Source organism: Pelmatolapia mariae, linkage group LG7, assembly GCF_036321145.2.
Source record: "Pelmatolapia mariae isolate MD_Pm_ZW linkage group LG7, Pm_UMD_F_2, whole genome shotgun sequence".
Classification (NCBI taxonomy): domain Eukaryota; kingdom Metazoa; phylum Chordata; class Actinopteri; order Cichliformes; family Cichlidae; genus Pelmatolapia; species Pelmatolapia mariae.
Genome location: NC_086233.1, coordinates 22,587,546 through 22,603,844, shown reverse-complemented (window position 1 = coordinate 22,603,844; position 16,299 = coordinate 22,587,546). Strand labels below are relative to the sequence as shown.

At 39.3% G+C, this 16,299-nt stretch overlaps 1 protein-coding gene across 1 annotated transcript in view; it reads left to right on the top strand.

Moving 5' to 3' along the window:
- The first annotated feature begins 1,085 nt into the window (after positions 1-1,085).
- The window catches only part of rgs3a (regulator of G protein signaling 3a), a 121,061-nt gene continuing 105,847 nt past the window's right edge, over positions 1,086-16,299 (top strand). Inside the window, exon 1 of the mRNA XM_063478460.1 lies at positions 1,086-1,360. The gene's annotated coding sequence lies outside the window, so the exon portion shown is untranslated. The remainder of the gene's footprint in view (positions 1,361-16,299) is intronic.

Sequence of the window (16,299 nt, the reverse complement as noted above, 5' to 3'; positions counted from 1 at the left end):
GTTTTTGTCTATTTTTGATTTTATGTACAACATGTTGATGTTGTCACATTGATGATGAGACATGCACTCACAAACATATACACACACAGTCAATCATTGCGTGTGTGTGCTCTAGGAAGTTCAAGGTTGGTACTACCTACTCGGAGAGGAGCAGGGGAGGAAGCAGCATCTTAAAGTACCCACACAACGCAACACTGGTAAGTTGTCATTTATGAGGTCGGGACACTGATGAGTACAGTGATTACTTATATGTGGGCAGTCAGCAAACCTATGTTTGTTTTAGGTTTACTTTAGTTCTTTACTTGATTATCCAGCAAACAGGCGCCGTGTGCATGAAATCAAATGTTCCTCAGTAATTTAGGCCATGCTATTGGATATAAATATAGAGAAGAAGATTAAGGCCACTTAAAAAGATTTTTTCCCCCAAATTCTGAGATTAAAATCAGAATTACGACTTTAATAAAAATGATTTTTTTGAGAACAACAAACAAATCAAACATCTGAGATTAATGTCATCCTGACTAATTGCTGGAATTCTGAACTCAGAATTTGGTTAGACTTTTAAGAAGCATTATTATTATTATATTAGAATTAAAAATAGTTTTTTCACTCCAAATTCAGAATTTTAAATCAACAGAAAAAACAAATAAATTTTTGAAATATGTTTTTTTTTCCAGTTTCCCTAATCCTCTCACATATAAGTACGTATTGTTTCAGTTTCTGTAACACTTTTTTTGTTAAAATGAAACCCTGACTTATTAAATGTCAACCAGTGAAAACACCATTAAAGTTGGTAAAAGTATAGAAAATAAATGTGACATAAGAATAAAATTATTCTCATGGCCAGTGTGTGAAGGTTAAACAAGACTCGGCCACTTATTCTTATATGTACGTGTGTGCTAGTCTCACAGCTCTGAGTCTTTATCTGTCTTCAGATTGGGTGGCTGGGGATGCGAGGGATTAAGAGAGTCAAAGAGAGGGATTGGAAGAGCGAACGAGGGAAAGACAGGGAGAGAGTGGGAAGGAGGGAGGGGTCTGGATGAAACCCTGACGTGTCACAGTTGCCAGAGTGAGAGAGAGAGAGAGAGGGGGAGAGAGACAGGGCGCTCCGATACCATTCGCTGCTGGAGTGGATCCCCCCCTTACACATCCAACACACACACACACATACACACAGACACTCGCACACCCTGCTCACAGACACATTTGTTTGGAAATCTATTTTTTCTCTTCTCACCACCTTTGAGTGCTCCTTCTCTTCCTACTTATGTTTGCACTCACTCGTAGTTGGTGCTGCTGGTGGTGTGTGCATGTTGGAGTGATGCTTCTCTGTGCCAGCCATGAGAGCAGCCTAGAATAGGTGAGTAGTCCATGTTGTCATACTTGACTGTACTCACTTTACATGTATTCTGAAGTTACACGTTATGTTGGAAACAGCGCTGCATTTGCCGCGTGGACCAGCGTGGCTTGTTTTGAGGATGCTGCAGAGATGTGTGTGATCTCCCCTAACTTCTTTCTCCTTCTTAAATATACTTCCCACATTTTTAGACATTTTTTTCTTTTATACCTTATTTTGTGCCCTTGTTCCTCTTCTGCGTGCTTCTTTGGTTGCTCATATTACTTTTAATCTCTCTTTGTTACTGTGCGTGTGATCATAATCTGTCAATTCTCATCTAATTTTCTCGTGCTGGGCTAAAGTGGTCGCTCCACTGGGGGAACCTTTAAGGAGCTTAGTTTTCCCTTTCAGTGGATTGGTAATACTGGGATTGAGTCCCCAGTATCATTGTGACCCTATCTCTTTTGTACACACTTGCACAAACCTTTCACATCAGCACACAGAGCTACACGTACTCTTGTTCACCCCCAACAACACTCGCCTTCTCCTCTCTCAGTGATGCTGCCAACTTTCCTTTTTCATATTCACGTTCTGGGTTATGAGAATGATGGTGATATCGTGAGACGTTAGCTAACCTATCCCAATTTATACCACTTGGCTGAACTAGGCTAATCTGCCTCATGCAACTTTAAAATTAGTTTTATGCTGCTGTAGATGGAACTGGGGCATCGGATTGGGTAATACTCAGGCATCAGGAAACCATTACCAAGCTTGCATGAGGGAATCCTGACTTGTGCTCATAGACAAATTGTTCTTTTTGGGGTTTGTAAACTGGAAGGTTTTTTTTTAATTTAGCTAAACCAGAAATAGATGTTGAGAAAGAGCTATTTAGGAAGTTTCAACATTTTTATTTCATAGCACATTACTTCAAAAACGAGAAAGGGAAAAAAAGAAAGAGAGAACGAAGTAAAAACTGCATGTTTGCATTAGTGAGTGTAGACTGTTTTCGTCTTTTCCACTGGCAATATTGCCCCGCTCCTGTCTCAACTGATCTGTGTTTGTGTGTTTGTGTGTTTGTGTGAGTGGAAGGTGCACACTCATGAATGCACTCGTGCATTGCCAGCTGGCAGAATGTAGGCCATGGAGGCACTGCCGCAGCGTGGCATACACTAACATGGGAATGACCTGAGCCTCATTCATTACAATATCACTCAGCGTGCTTCCATCTTCTCCCTATTTCTCTCTCCCCTCTGTTCTCGGCCATTTTTATTTTGTGCCTTTCACACTGATTATTCATGTGTTTTTTGAACATCCTTGAGCCTCATTTTCTCTGTCAGTTTCATTTCACACATCTCTGTCACACTTGTATTTTTGTACACTTGTCCCCGTGTTTTCTCTGATTTCCCTGTTTGTTATTCACTATGACATCTCTGCCATTTTTCTTCTGTTTTGTCTTTTACCTCATTCTGAGGCGAATCATTATAAGGCTTTTACTAAATAACTTGTTTGTATCACTAACGGATGCTTTGAATTGTATACAGTACAGCGTATTCTTAATGAAGACCCTGAAATGATAGGATTGGGGTGGGGCATACAGAGAGTTTGGCAGGCTCACCCTATTCTTGTAAAGCTTTGGATTCAAGGCCAATTTGTCATTTTACTGCATGTCATCATGTTTCTTTTCTAACTCTCTAACTCTCTCTGTCTGCTGGTATCTTAGAAGCCTAACAATGTAGAAATAACATCCTTCACTGTATTTGATTATTTTCCGGGAGCAGATTGTTACTGTCTGTTCGTGTTGAAAAGTTTCTTTCATTCTCTGTTTCTCCCACTTTTCATTCAAAGTGAAAGCTGAGTTAAAAGACAACCTTGAGGTTGACGATTGTTTTTGCATATTTATTTCAAAGTCAGAGTAATGTTTTTGCTGTAACTGGGTGCCAGCTGTAGTTGTTTGTGAGTTGTCGTTAGTTGATGAAATCGGTCATCAGGTTATGGCTGCCTGCGTGCACTCTTTCAACAGGCAGGACAGTGGGCGTTATACAAGGGTGAGTCAAACCGTGCCGTAACCATGCCAATCACATAAATATTTTATTCCTACTGATACAGTATAAAAGGTAGGCAAAACAGAGAGAAAATAGAAAAGATCAAATGTTTTAACTGAGAAATTGCGCGACTTTTTGAAAAATATGAACTCATTTTGATTTCGATGCAGCATCACGTCTTGTTAAAGTTTGAGATGGGGGGCAACAAAAGGCTGGAAATGTAAGTCGTACAAAAAGTGTAATGTTGTTGAATGTAAAATTATGAAGACCTTGAATATCTCATTATGTACAGTGGATAATGTCATCAACAGATTCAGAGAATCTGGAGAGAGTGAAAGTTACAAGGCCAAAGATTAGTGTTGGATGCATGTGATCTTTGGGCCCTCAGCTAGCACTTCATTAAAAACAGGCATGATGCTGTTATGGAAATCACTGCATGGGATCAGGAACACTTCCAGAAATAATCTTCTGTGAACACAGTTTACCGTGCCATCCACAAATCCAGGTTAAAGCTTCATCATGCAAAGAAGAAGCCATATGTGAACGTGATCCAGAAACACAGCGCCTTCTGTTGAAAGCTCATTTAATATGGACTGAGGCAAAGTGGAAAACTGTTCTGTGAACGCCGTGTCCTCTAGAATAAAAGTGAGAGGGCACACCCGACTTGTTTTGAGTGCTGAATTCAAAAGCTGCACCTCTGATGGTATGAGGGTGAATTAGAGCCTATGAAATTGGCAGCTTACACATCTGGAAACCCACCAGCAATGCTGAAAGGTATATAAATGCTGTAGAGCAATGTATGCTCGCATCCAGATATTGTTTTTTTCAGGGTTTATGACGTTATTCGTTGTTGTATGTAACCCCCCCCCCCCCCCCCCCCCCAAAAAAAAAAAAAACAAAAACAAAAAACAAAACAAAAAAACCCCAAAAAAACCAAAACAAAACAAAAAAAACCAAGCAAACATTTTGGTTAGACTTAAGAATTCAACTTTAGCTACAAAAGAAAAGTTAATAGCACCCAAACTCTATGCTTACCTGCTTTGCTGTTTCACTCTACTTAAGAAAAAGTCTCTCATCTGACTTTTGTGTTGTGGAAAATGTGCTTAGTCTGACAAACTAGCTGTATATTTGCATAGTAATGCAAAATTTCCTTTTTAGGTAATTTTGTCAAACCAGTCTAAACAGTTTTAAAGACTGATCTGATCAGAAGCTGAGATCAAAAATATCTTCATACCTGCTCTTGACTTCAAAGGCAGTGCATGTTAACAGCTATGCTCCAATAATGCCACAATACCAAATTCACTTTGAAAGAATGTCGCAGTTTATTAGCAAACCTCTTCTGTTGAAACAAGCATTTTACTGGTCAGCAAGTTAATCCATGTTAATGTCCACAGACTCTCACCAGAGGTGCACAGTTTGGATCAGTGTGTCTGACTAATCCCTCGCTCAGAGACCTGTGCCATCGCAGAGCCTTGGCTGTGCCAGGCCAAATCCCTGGATGCAGAAATATGCTAAACTGCATTTATGAGGCTGGCAGCCATGTGCACATGATGTACCATTAAGCTGACCTGATGAGGAAGAAAACTTTATGTGCTTCTTCAGAGAAATTATTGACCAGAAGACCAAAAAATAAAAACCAACAATGAATAAATACATTTAATGTACATTTTCAAAATCTGATATGTGGTCAAAACATGATATTGGTGCTTTTAAAAACATCCATCCATCCATCCATCCATCCATCCATCCATCCATCCATCCATCCATCCATTCACTTTTTTTAAAAACATATTTACACGAATCAAAAAGGTATTAAAAAACGGCCACAGTAGAGAGACTATTCGGAATCATAGTTTGACAATCTAAGTATCAGATTGTCCGAATTTTTGCTTCCTTTACTTTGTTGGCAGGGACAGAATTTTCTCATGAATGCTTCCACAACAAAATCTATCCATCGCTTAGCGTTGACAGCTAATTACACTGTAGGGCTACAACAAAAAGGCTGCCATCTTAACTTCGGTTAAGATGAGTTGAGAAGCTGTGCATGAATGGCAGCTAAACAACTTTTTGTGAGATGAGGCGTGATAGCAAGGACACATTTTGTATCGCAGTTCTAGGATCCTCTTTTAAGCTCCTGTAATCTTGTATGCACTTTCTAAAATGCTGTTCTACACTCTACATGATGTATTCAGAGCTTATCCTCTAAATACGTGGTTGATACGTTTATGTGAGATGAAACACAAAAACACAAAATGAGGAATGTGTTACTTCGATGCTTTAATCCATAGCTCTGCATTTATTGATTAATATTAAGAAAGAAGCAAAAAATCTCATACTTCTGCTTTTTTTTTTAGCTTGAGCGTAGTGTGCCAATAGAGACAGCTGACCCAGAGTGACATGTACGTGTGTGTGCTTTTGACCATGGGTAATGCACTTGCCTCCAACAAGCTTACGATGTGGGTCAGGTGGTCTGTATGTCCGTGAAAGCAAAAAATAGCGGAGCACCCTCTGGGTTTGTGCTTAATAAGTGTGTCATCTGCATCATACTCACATTTGTTTCACTGTTTTGGGATAGACGAACGGGGACCCAGACAAAGTGCACAAGCGTACATAAACACTGCCAAGCTTTCCCAGATGGCACGCCGCGCCTTTAGATCAGCAGATTAAAACGGACACTGTGTGATTATAAACGTATATTGGAGGGGGGTGGGCATGAGTGTGGGGGAGGGGGAAATGTGTTTGCTGTATATTTGTTCTGATCAACACTGGCAAGGAGTTTGCGTGTTTGTGCGATCTTTGCAAGGTTGTGTACTGAATGTCTGACGGGCCATGCATCTGCCGCATGCTCTGAAGGGTGAACCTGACCCTAGGCTTACAGCTACTTGAGCTTGAATGAAGCACTTGACCCCAAAGGCTCCAATCTGCGCTACACATTTTGCTGTGTTATTGTTACCGTCGGCTGTTATTTAACCCACACAATAAGACAAAGGTGAAATGAAAGTCACATTTGATGGATGAAAGCTGCCATCATAAAATCACTGCTTATTTAAATCTCTGCTCAGGTTTGAATTGGATGAAGTGAGGTTACCAAACTTTTTGACCTGACTGCAAGAATGTTTCTCAGAAATCTGGCTGACCTGACGTGAAAGAGCAAAGCTATCGTGAATAAAATTAATTCCATTGAGCTAATTTAGTTTTGCGGTCCTGGTATCGAGACCTTTGAGCACAACAGAGGTATCACTAACAGTATGTCACACAAGTCAATATATCCACTGAGGGAAAAGGCCTGTAATAAAAGTGTAGTCTCTCCCACCTAACTTGTCACATAATGACACTAATAAGAGGTGCAGACAGATGCATGCACAGTCTGACCGTGGGTGTGTTTGGCATTTAGTTGCATCCCAACCATGAATCTCTGCAGCCTACTAATAGCATGGAGTTCAATCTAAAGTGGGCGGACACTTCAATGTGTTGGGGTCAGAGGCAAGAAACTGAGATGGCACATGTACATGAAGTAAATCTGAATTAATTTGATAGGCAGACATGTCGAGTCTGCAGAAAGTAACAGAAGTAAGTGAACGAGATGGGAGGAAGCCGACAAGCTCTGTGGATTGTCTCATATCAGCACACTGACAGGTCTGACAGTGCTCAAAAAAATGAAAGCAACACTTTTTAATCAGAGTAAAGCATCAAGTCAGTTAAACTTCTGGGATATTGTTCCAGCCAGTTAAGTAGCAGAGGGGGTTGTTGATCAGTATCAGCTGTGTTGGTGGTAATAAAATTAACAACAGGTGCACTAGAGGGGAGACAATGAGACAACCTCATTGACAATGAGAATGGGTTTAGCGTTGGAGGACATTTTTGACACTTTCTCCCTCCTCATTTTCACCAGTTTTGCATTAGACTCCGGTCAGTGTCACTACTAGTGGCATGAGGCGATATGCGGAACTCCTCCAGGATGGCACATCAACACATGCCATCGCCAGAAGGTTTGCTGTGTCTCCCTGCACAGTCTCAAGAGCATGGGGGAGATTCCAGGAGACGGGCAGTTACTCTAGGAGAGCTGATGGGTACACACATTCTGGAATCAAATAAAGAAAAAACTAAATAAGAAAGGAAACCTTTTCAAACTTGTACTCTGACAGCGTACACTAAGACAAGCACATCCCAAAAAAAGGAAAAGGGAGTAGTAGTGTTTTGGTGGCACAGTGTTAAAACACAGTAGTGCTAAGAGGTAGCCAATTTTCCAGCTCTCTCACCAACTAAGTATAACAGGCGTAAAAGGAAGCTTAAGTTGGTTCTAAGCAATACTGTAATTGTCTTGTAATCGTCTTTGGGCTTCAGTAGGAATGCAGCTACATATCTGTACGTCTCTTATGGGCACACCTGACTTCTTTAAAAGATTCTGAGCCATTTATGACTCACACATTCCATGTCACTTTATACCATGTTTCCCCTCACACAAAGTTGAAAAATAACCCTGGCAAAAAAGCAAAGGAAGTGCCTTCCAACAGCTTCATCCAATTATATGTAGTTTTTGGGGTTTTTTTGTTCTTTTATTTTCATTCTGTTTCCATCATGTTCGGCCAAAATGCACATCACTTGTGACTTTGTTAAGTTTTCTCCACTGGCAGCAAAACACAGGATAACCTGCTCTTGACTATGATGAAAGCCTTCCCTGCTTTCTTTACGTACATTGGCTAAAAGCCAGACTTTGGAAAAGTGTATTGCAGGCTAGAGCCAATCAGAATGTGGGCCACTGTCTCAATATGTGGAACAGGGGGACAAGGAATAAAACCGATGTGCACTCCCTCTATAAAGTGGGACACCTGGTCGCCCTAGTGTACACAGACACTGTAGTTGGGTCAGAGTTGTGAATTTGAAAAGCTCACCTGTTTTTTGTTTCATCTTAACAATAAAACTACTTTAAACACATATTAACTAAATTCCTCTCCACCAATTCCCATTTTAGTTTATATGGAGGAAGCAGCTTGTGCACAGGAGGTGACAGGAGAAGTAGATCTGTCACAGAAAGACTTTTCTGATTCACGTGTTCATTAGTACTGTTGATGATCTTTTTGGTTCAACTATTTTACTTTATAATAACAATATTGCTCATTTATAGCAGTCGTTTTTAAAAGTCACATTATAGTGCTTGTCAAGTTAAACAAATGCAGACAGATTATAAAATCTGGCAAAACTATGTAGACGATTGCAAGGAAAGCTTAAAAAAATGCAATAATGTATTATGCCAGCAATGTGTATTAAACCAAAAAGTCAATAACAGGAATTAATACACCAAATGCAGCACGGAATAAACATAAAATAACTCCAAATATCATCAAAATATCCAGTGCTTGAATTTGTAGGCACTATTTAAACTGGAGATTTCTAGGGACTTTTTAAAAATCCCAACCTCTAAACATTTCTATGTTTTTTCTCCTTAAATCCTTTTTTCTGAATCAGGGACAATCAGGCAACACTGAATCAACAGCCATCTGACATAATCCTTTCTGGCTGTCTTCCCTTGCTCAGGACAGAAACAGGAAATGAAATGTGTCTGTCATTACTGTCCGGCTGACCAGAGGGCCCAGAAGTCATCATATTGTCTTATTCAATCTGGCATTGTGCAATAATCGTGAGTGGGTTGCTCAGCTGTTGCTGAGGTCAAGAAGAATTAGGTCAACACTCACCTTTTGTTTTAGAAATATGTATTATTCTCGTGTGATTTTTAAAATGTGTTTGACTTTTTCTGGTTTTTCTGGTATTTATCGTTTCTGATCAAACACACAATTCATTTGATGCACATCTATTTAGAAGACTATTTCTAAATAAGTTAGGATGCTGTGTAAAATCTAAACCCCATAAACCGATATTTTATTCACAATAGAATGTGAAAATGACAAAATGTGTCATTTTAAGAAAAGTATTGCCGCATATTGATTTTGATGTTGGCAACATGTCACATAAAAGCTGGGACAGTGTTTACTGTTGTGTAGTATTCCCTCTTTTTTTAACAACAGTGCATAAATGTCTGGAAATGGAGGAGACCAGCTGCTGGACTTTTGGGAGAGGATGTTATCTCTTTTCTTCATTTATTGGCGCACCAGTTGGTGAAAGGTCTGGACTGCCATGCCTTGTAATAGATGCAGTATGTAGTTTAACATTGTCTTGATGAAATATGCAAGGCCTTCTCTGAAAAAGACATCATCTGGATGGGATGTGCCTTTCAAGATTGATGTTGCCTTTCCTTAGCCATCTTCTGATGGCTGCATTGAGCACGGCAACATGCTATGTCACAAAAACTGGTTTCTTGAAAATTACAATGTACGCTGTGCTCAAATGACTTCCACAGTCATCAGATCTCAGTCCAGTAGAGCGCCTGTGGTATGTGGTGTAATATTTCCAGCACCTTGTTGAATCTGTGCCACAAATAATTAAAGCACAAATAGTTAAAACAGTTCTGAAGACAAAAAGAGGTTCAACATAGTACTAGCAATGTGTAACTAATAAAGTGTCCAGTAAGTGTATTTGCAAAAAGGAATATAGCCTTTATGTTCTTACAGATGTATTGCTGTAGTCTACCTAAGGCTTCATGTTACTTTTTAATGTAATTTTGTCATGCAATCAAACAGAATAGCTAAAGAGTCAAAACAGACGGTGATAGATCATTAACATTGCCCCCAATGCAATGGAAATGTGATTAAAACATGAATAAAAAGTTTTGTTTTCTGTTAAGCTCAATATTGTGGGCAGGACATAAGCTGAAATGTTTCTTTGTTGGCCAGCCTCAGTAGGAGTGACAGCTAGGCAGCGTCTTTATATAGTAAACAGGAGAGGGAGGGGGTGAAGAACACAAAGCAAAAGTGGATAAGACAGAAAGTCACTGTACAAGGTGTTTATAACGTCTGTCTAACAGCAACGATGATGTTGTTTGAATTGTATGGTTTATATTTTTTCATATTATTTTGCTGACCTCTAGTTACTTATGTGCACTTTTACCCCTTTACAAGATAATAGAGAAAGAAAAGCATCTTCAAGCACCAGTTAGTAAATGAATACTGTGTGAAATTGTGCATTAGAATAGGTAATAATCTTCTGACTTTTGAAAGTCCTCTCATTTAGTAGTTGTAGATGTTTTTGAACCTCTCACTCTGATTGAGTAGAAATGGGGTTTTTTGCATCTCAAGGCTTATGTCAGCTCAACAGAAGCAAAGGTTTTAGGTTTGTAAACAAAAAATATATATAATATAATATATGGCACATCTGTCTTATTATAATAACACTATCATAAAGTTAGCCTTCGTTTTCCACAGAAAGTTTTGTTATATAGACATCTCATCCACTGTCTGTAGAGATTATTCTTAAAAATAAAGACGTTATTATCTGTTGAAATCTGTGGCAGACATGTCACTGTGCTTTCTTTCAGTGTGATGACAGGAATGACTCTGTGAATAGATAATGACCCTCAATGTCCAGTTTCTCAGGAAAATGAAAAACTGCTGTAGGGACAATTTGAAACCTTAGGTTTTGAGTTTTTGTTTTTTGGAGCCAGAAGTGACCAAATCTGGACACACAAGTACACTAGCATCCCTTAGCATAATATATGAGTTACTTACTGTATATGCAGAAAATTGATATATTAGGTATTTAGTTTTGGGTTGTATTGGTTTGTTGAATGTCGATATATGTCAATAGCAATACTTTGTTCTTTTAAATGTTTGAAATAAACTAAGAGGGCAGAATAGTGGAGATGCAGGACAGTTACAAGTACCTGGGTATCCTACAGGCTAACGGGGACCAGGATAAAGATGCACAAAGGTCAACAGAAGCCAAATACCTCCAGAAGATATGACAGGTGCTGAGAAACCAGTTCAGCAGGAGGAGTAAACTCCAAGCCATCAGTGCATGCACCCTGTTGACCATTTGGTACCCAGCTGGAATAATAAGCTGACCATAGGAGGAAGTAGATGCCACTAATGTCAAGACCCCTAAACTCCTCACAATGCATGGAGGTCTACACCCAACATCCAGGATTCTTAGGCTCGAAAAACAATGGAAATAGGAAGAATGAGGATTAGTGAGTGCCAGAACCACAATCCAGGAATAATCTAGGAAGAAATGTGAAGCGTTCACAAATATAGGGAGATGGCCCCCGCTGAGATGAGCTATCAGGAAAAGGCTGACATAAAGGAAAGGACAGAAGCTCTGATCATGGCAACACAAGAACAAGCCCTAAGCACCAGATCCAGAGTCGACAGGACCCAGGTTGCAGGCTGTACTCGGAGAGGCATATCCTGTCTAAGATAGTGTATAGGAACAACATAGAAGTACCCAACTCCCAATGGGAGACACCACTGAAGGTCATTTAAAACAACAGTGCTAAGGTTCCAGACAGACCAGCAGCTGCTGGAAAACCAAACAGACATAGTGCTTGTTGACAAGGAGCAGAAGCCTGCAGTTGTAATAAATGTGGCAATCCCAGTGGACAGCAACATCAGGAGGAAGGAGCACAAAATAGAAAAGTACAAACATGGTTGAGTCTAGTTCAGTTGACCAAGCAGTACAGCTGCCTGTGTTAACACCCACCTGTCGCTCGAAGTGACATGTGGTACCCTAATATTGTATAACTTTAAGCTTTAATACAATTTAAGTGAGTAAGTCATAGAAATAATTCACAGCTTTTTACGGTTAAAAAGTAGGAAATTAGTTACAGATACTAAACGTTGTTGTGGCAGGCTGTTTTTGTTTATTTCTGATGTAAAGCTTGGCATTTTAACAAAGTCTAATGGGACTAATTTGAATACACTTTCACATTAGCTTAATTTTTAAGCCCTGGGGCTTGCTGCTTGGATGTTACTTATGTCCTGGAAAAGGTCTGGTGGCAATTATACGTAGACTGATGAAAGGATGGATGAAATAATGACACAGAAAGTGCAACACCAATGACAGGACGACAGAACAGCATGCAGTCAAGTAGTTAGACAGATATGCATCATGGATATGATATGTTATATATGTTTACCCAACACAATAATTATGACAGTAACTATAATACTGTTATATATAATATGGAAAAACTAAGCCGGATCCAACTTTTGCTGCCCTACCTCCTTGTGTCTTGTCTTTCCTTGAGGATCAATTTGTCCACTGACCAATAAAGACTCCCTTGAGCACCACACTGCATTCAGCTCTGTGGTGAGTCACACAACTATTTACCAGAACCACCCATAAACTCAGATTGAAGTGATATCCAGTTTAAACCCAAAATATCCTGTTTGTAAAACAAATGCAAAATACAAAACCCCAAACTGGGTAAACTAAAGCAGTATTACTCAGACAGACATGCACATTTCATCTAACCTACAAACAACATCTCTGCCTGAGGGATTTGTTTAGGTTTTTTTTTTTTTTTTACACAGACTGTGGTAGAGGTCATCTTGATGTCATCACGCTTAAGAAATGTTTAAATCTTGAATCACTGAGACTGCCATTCCCCGACAGCTGTGCAGCTTTATGTACCAGAAGGTATCCTATCAAACATAAGTCATACTGCATTATAAAGACCTCTGGTGGTTTGTGTGTGTGTGTATGTGTGTGTGCGCGTGCATTGTTGTTTTACTCTCCAATCTTTGTTGTGTAGATAACGACAAGCACAGAATAAGGGCTGCTTGTTCACTGATCCCAGCTTTAAAACATTCCACTCTAGTTGTTCAATAAATTGAAACCTTTGTTCAGCCATGGCAAAAGTCACTTCCTACATCAAGCAGTGTGTATATAAAATAGGTTTTGACAACAATAAAAGTGAGAGTTGGAATACCGTCAATTCTCACATCTAAAATGATCATTTTTGTTTTAGAAGATTACAAAGTCAGTAACATTTAAATAATCCTGACTGCATTTAAACTCCTTCATTTATTTAGATTCTTTTTAAAAAATCTGAGATTAGCCTAATCTCAACATACACAGTATTTCTTTCAAATGTATTATGACGGAAATGTCAAAATCGTCTTGAAATTGATCTGTTTTTACACTAATACAATTACAGAATATATTACACTCCCTAGATTTGTTTTTGTAAATGAGTAGAGCTTTAATTGTACTATTTTCAATTATTACCATAATTTATGTTACCTTTTTAAAAAAAATGGCTCTTTACTTTAGTGAAATTCAAAAACTGATTTTGTTTTTGTTTTTATTTACCAGTGATGGACATATTTCAGCTCAAATTAACATTAAATAACTTTTTTTTCAATGGTGTGCTTTTTCAAAAAATGTATTTTATGTTTTATTATGTGTTTTCAGCTATTTGATATTGAAAGATGATTACACCCTTAAAAATATGCACTGAACGTGACTGTTTTCATTTAGTCCATAAACTCACCATATCAAATTTCCCACAAAGTTATTCAGGATATCAGACTTAAACATCCTGAGCAGTGAGCAAAAATCATAACCTGCTGCTCACTCAACCTTATGTGTGTTTAAATATCTTTAAAACGTACTTTTGCTACTCCTATTCTGTTGTCAGTTAGCTGTGCTAATTTATGCATTTTACACAGTGTTTGCTGCTGCTTGAGTTGATCTCGAGATACTTCCAAAGTGAAGTGGAGACATTCGCCTCTTTTCTTGGCCTTTCTGCTCTCTTCATCAAGTGTTTGTTTGTGGGTGACAGCAGGTGAATAAAAAGGGCCTGGATGTCAAGTGATTGAGTGTTGCAATGAGGGACTTAAGCAAAGTCAAAGGCTTCAGTGTTCTGGCAGATCTGACACTGGCTGACTCAACAGCGATGCACTGCCAGCACCTTTTGAATTCTCTTTTTTCTTTTTTCACTCTCGCCTTCTGTTTCTTTTTGTTTTTTCCCCCTCTTGCCATTGCCTGTCTTTCTCAAATATTCAACTTCTCCCTTCTGCTACCTTTCCCCACATTTTCTTGAATTTGTCTAGTGTGTACTTTTCCCACTGTCCATTGTTTCCATGTGGCATTGTACCACTTTCTTTCCCTTCAATCATGTTGGATATTTCTCACTGCTAGCTGCCGCATGCCTCTACCCTCATATGGCCTGTGCTACTTATGTCTTACCCAGACAAAAGGCTTCTCTTCTGGGCTTAAAGCCAGCCAGGTTAGCCCCTCTTTTTTGCCAGACCCCAGGAACTTTCAGACTCACTGTCATGATCCTGGGCCATGTTGGCCCAGCATTCTTAGTTTCCATGTATTTTTGTATTTTGTTCTTTATTTAGGCCATGGTTCCCTGCCCTGTTACATTGTTCCTTATGTGTTTTCCCCCTTGTGGCTCTTACCCCCTGTGTGCCCCTTTGTGTATCTGAGCCCTCCTCTCTCCTTGTGTTTTATTCCATGTTTTCCCCAGCCCGTTATGTCTGTGCTCTCCCCGTGCTCTCTCTCCTCCTGTCTGAACCTCTGTGCACTTCCTGTTTTGCTTTGACAGTCCCTCATCAGCATCCGTCATGTTGTGTTCACTCCTGCCCTGTCTCGTTATGATTATCAGTGTCACCTGTGTTCCCCGTGTGCTCCCCCTCCCCTCGTTAACCCTCTGTGTATTTAGGTCTGCGTCTCCCTCAGTTCTGTGTCGCGTTCTCCCTCATACATGGCCGTGTGTTTCCCCGTGCAATATGTTTAGTTTCCAGTTTAGTTTGTATGGTCTTCCTGTCCAGCAATAAAGCTGCGTTTTGAGTTCATTCCTGTCTCCGCGAGCTTGCGTTTGGGTCCACTCCCTGCCTGCCACACAGCCGGTCCATGACACTCACAGCTAATAGATTTACTTAAAAACTACAACAGGGTTACACAGGAAACTGTGTCCAGAATGTTGAGAAGTGCTTAATTTTTTTCATGCCTGTAAAGTTCAAAGTTGCCTTTCAATAAAAAAACAAACATACAACCCCCCCCCCCCCCCCCAACAAAAACAAAACAAAAACAAAAAACAAATGAAATGAAGTCAAAAAAGAAAAATACTGTTTCACTCATAACCCTATATGACAGATAAATAATACAGTACCGTGCAAAAATTCTTAGACACCTCTCATTACTTATATATTTTGCTTCTAAGGAGACAGATTTCCTGATAATTTTTAATGCGGTTTTAAGCTACAGTTCTCTTGGTTTTCTGAAGTTCATTCATTATCATTCCAGTCTTTATACCAAACCATTTTTAGATGAATGTTTTTTTTGTTAAGCCACCTAACACAGACATATTAACCATTCAAGCATAAAAAGGAACTAAACTCGAGATTATACTAAATTGTGTTTTTATGCACCATTTCTTTTGTTGAATCTGTGAAAAATGCCACAGATGACACAGTCTGACAGGCAAAAAACAGTATTTTTGCATCAACAAGGTGATTCCCAAAGAGCAGAATTTTTAATATTTTAATATTAAAATTACTTGGCATATCTTGGGATAATGTGCAGTCTGTCTGAAAAGAAGAAGTGGCGGGCGGGCCTAAAAAAAACCCCACTCTACAGTAGCATTTGAAATTTTTGTCTTTATAATACATCTTTATAACAGTGGAGGCTCTGTCATGGTTTGGAGGTCGATTTCAGCCAGAGGTGTTGGGCGTCTCTTCAAAATTAACTGAATTATGAATGCAGAAAAGTACAATCAAATTTTGCTCCACTGTGCAATACCATCATGTGGAAAGTATCTGATTGGCGTCAGCATCATATAGTACGTTCATAAAAAAAAAATCACTGCAATGCATTAAAAGCATACCTGGAAAGAAAAATACACAATGAAAATGTCAGTTGTGGATTGGCCTCCCCAGATCTCGGACTGCAAAGTTATTGAAGTAGTGTGGGATCATCATGACAAAGAACAGAACAAAAGGCAAAACCAAAATCCAAAGAAGCGCTTTGATTGTCCTTAGAGAATCCTGGAGAACTATTCCTGAAGACTGCTTAGCTTGC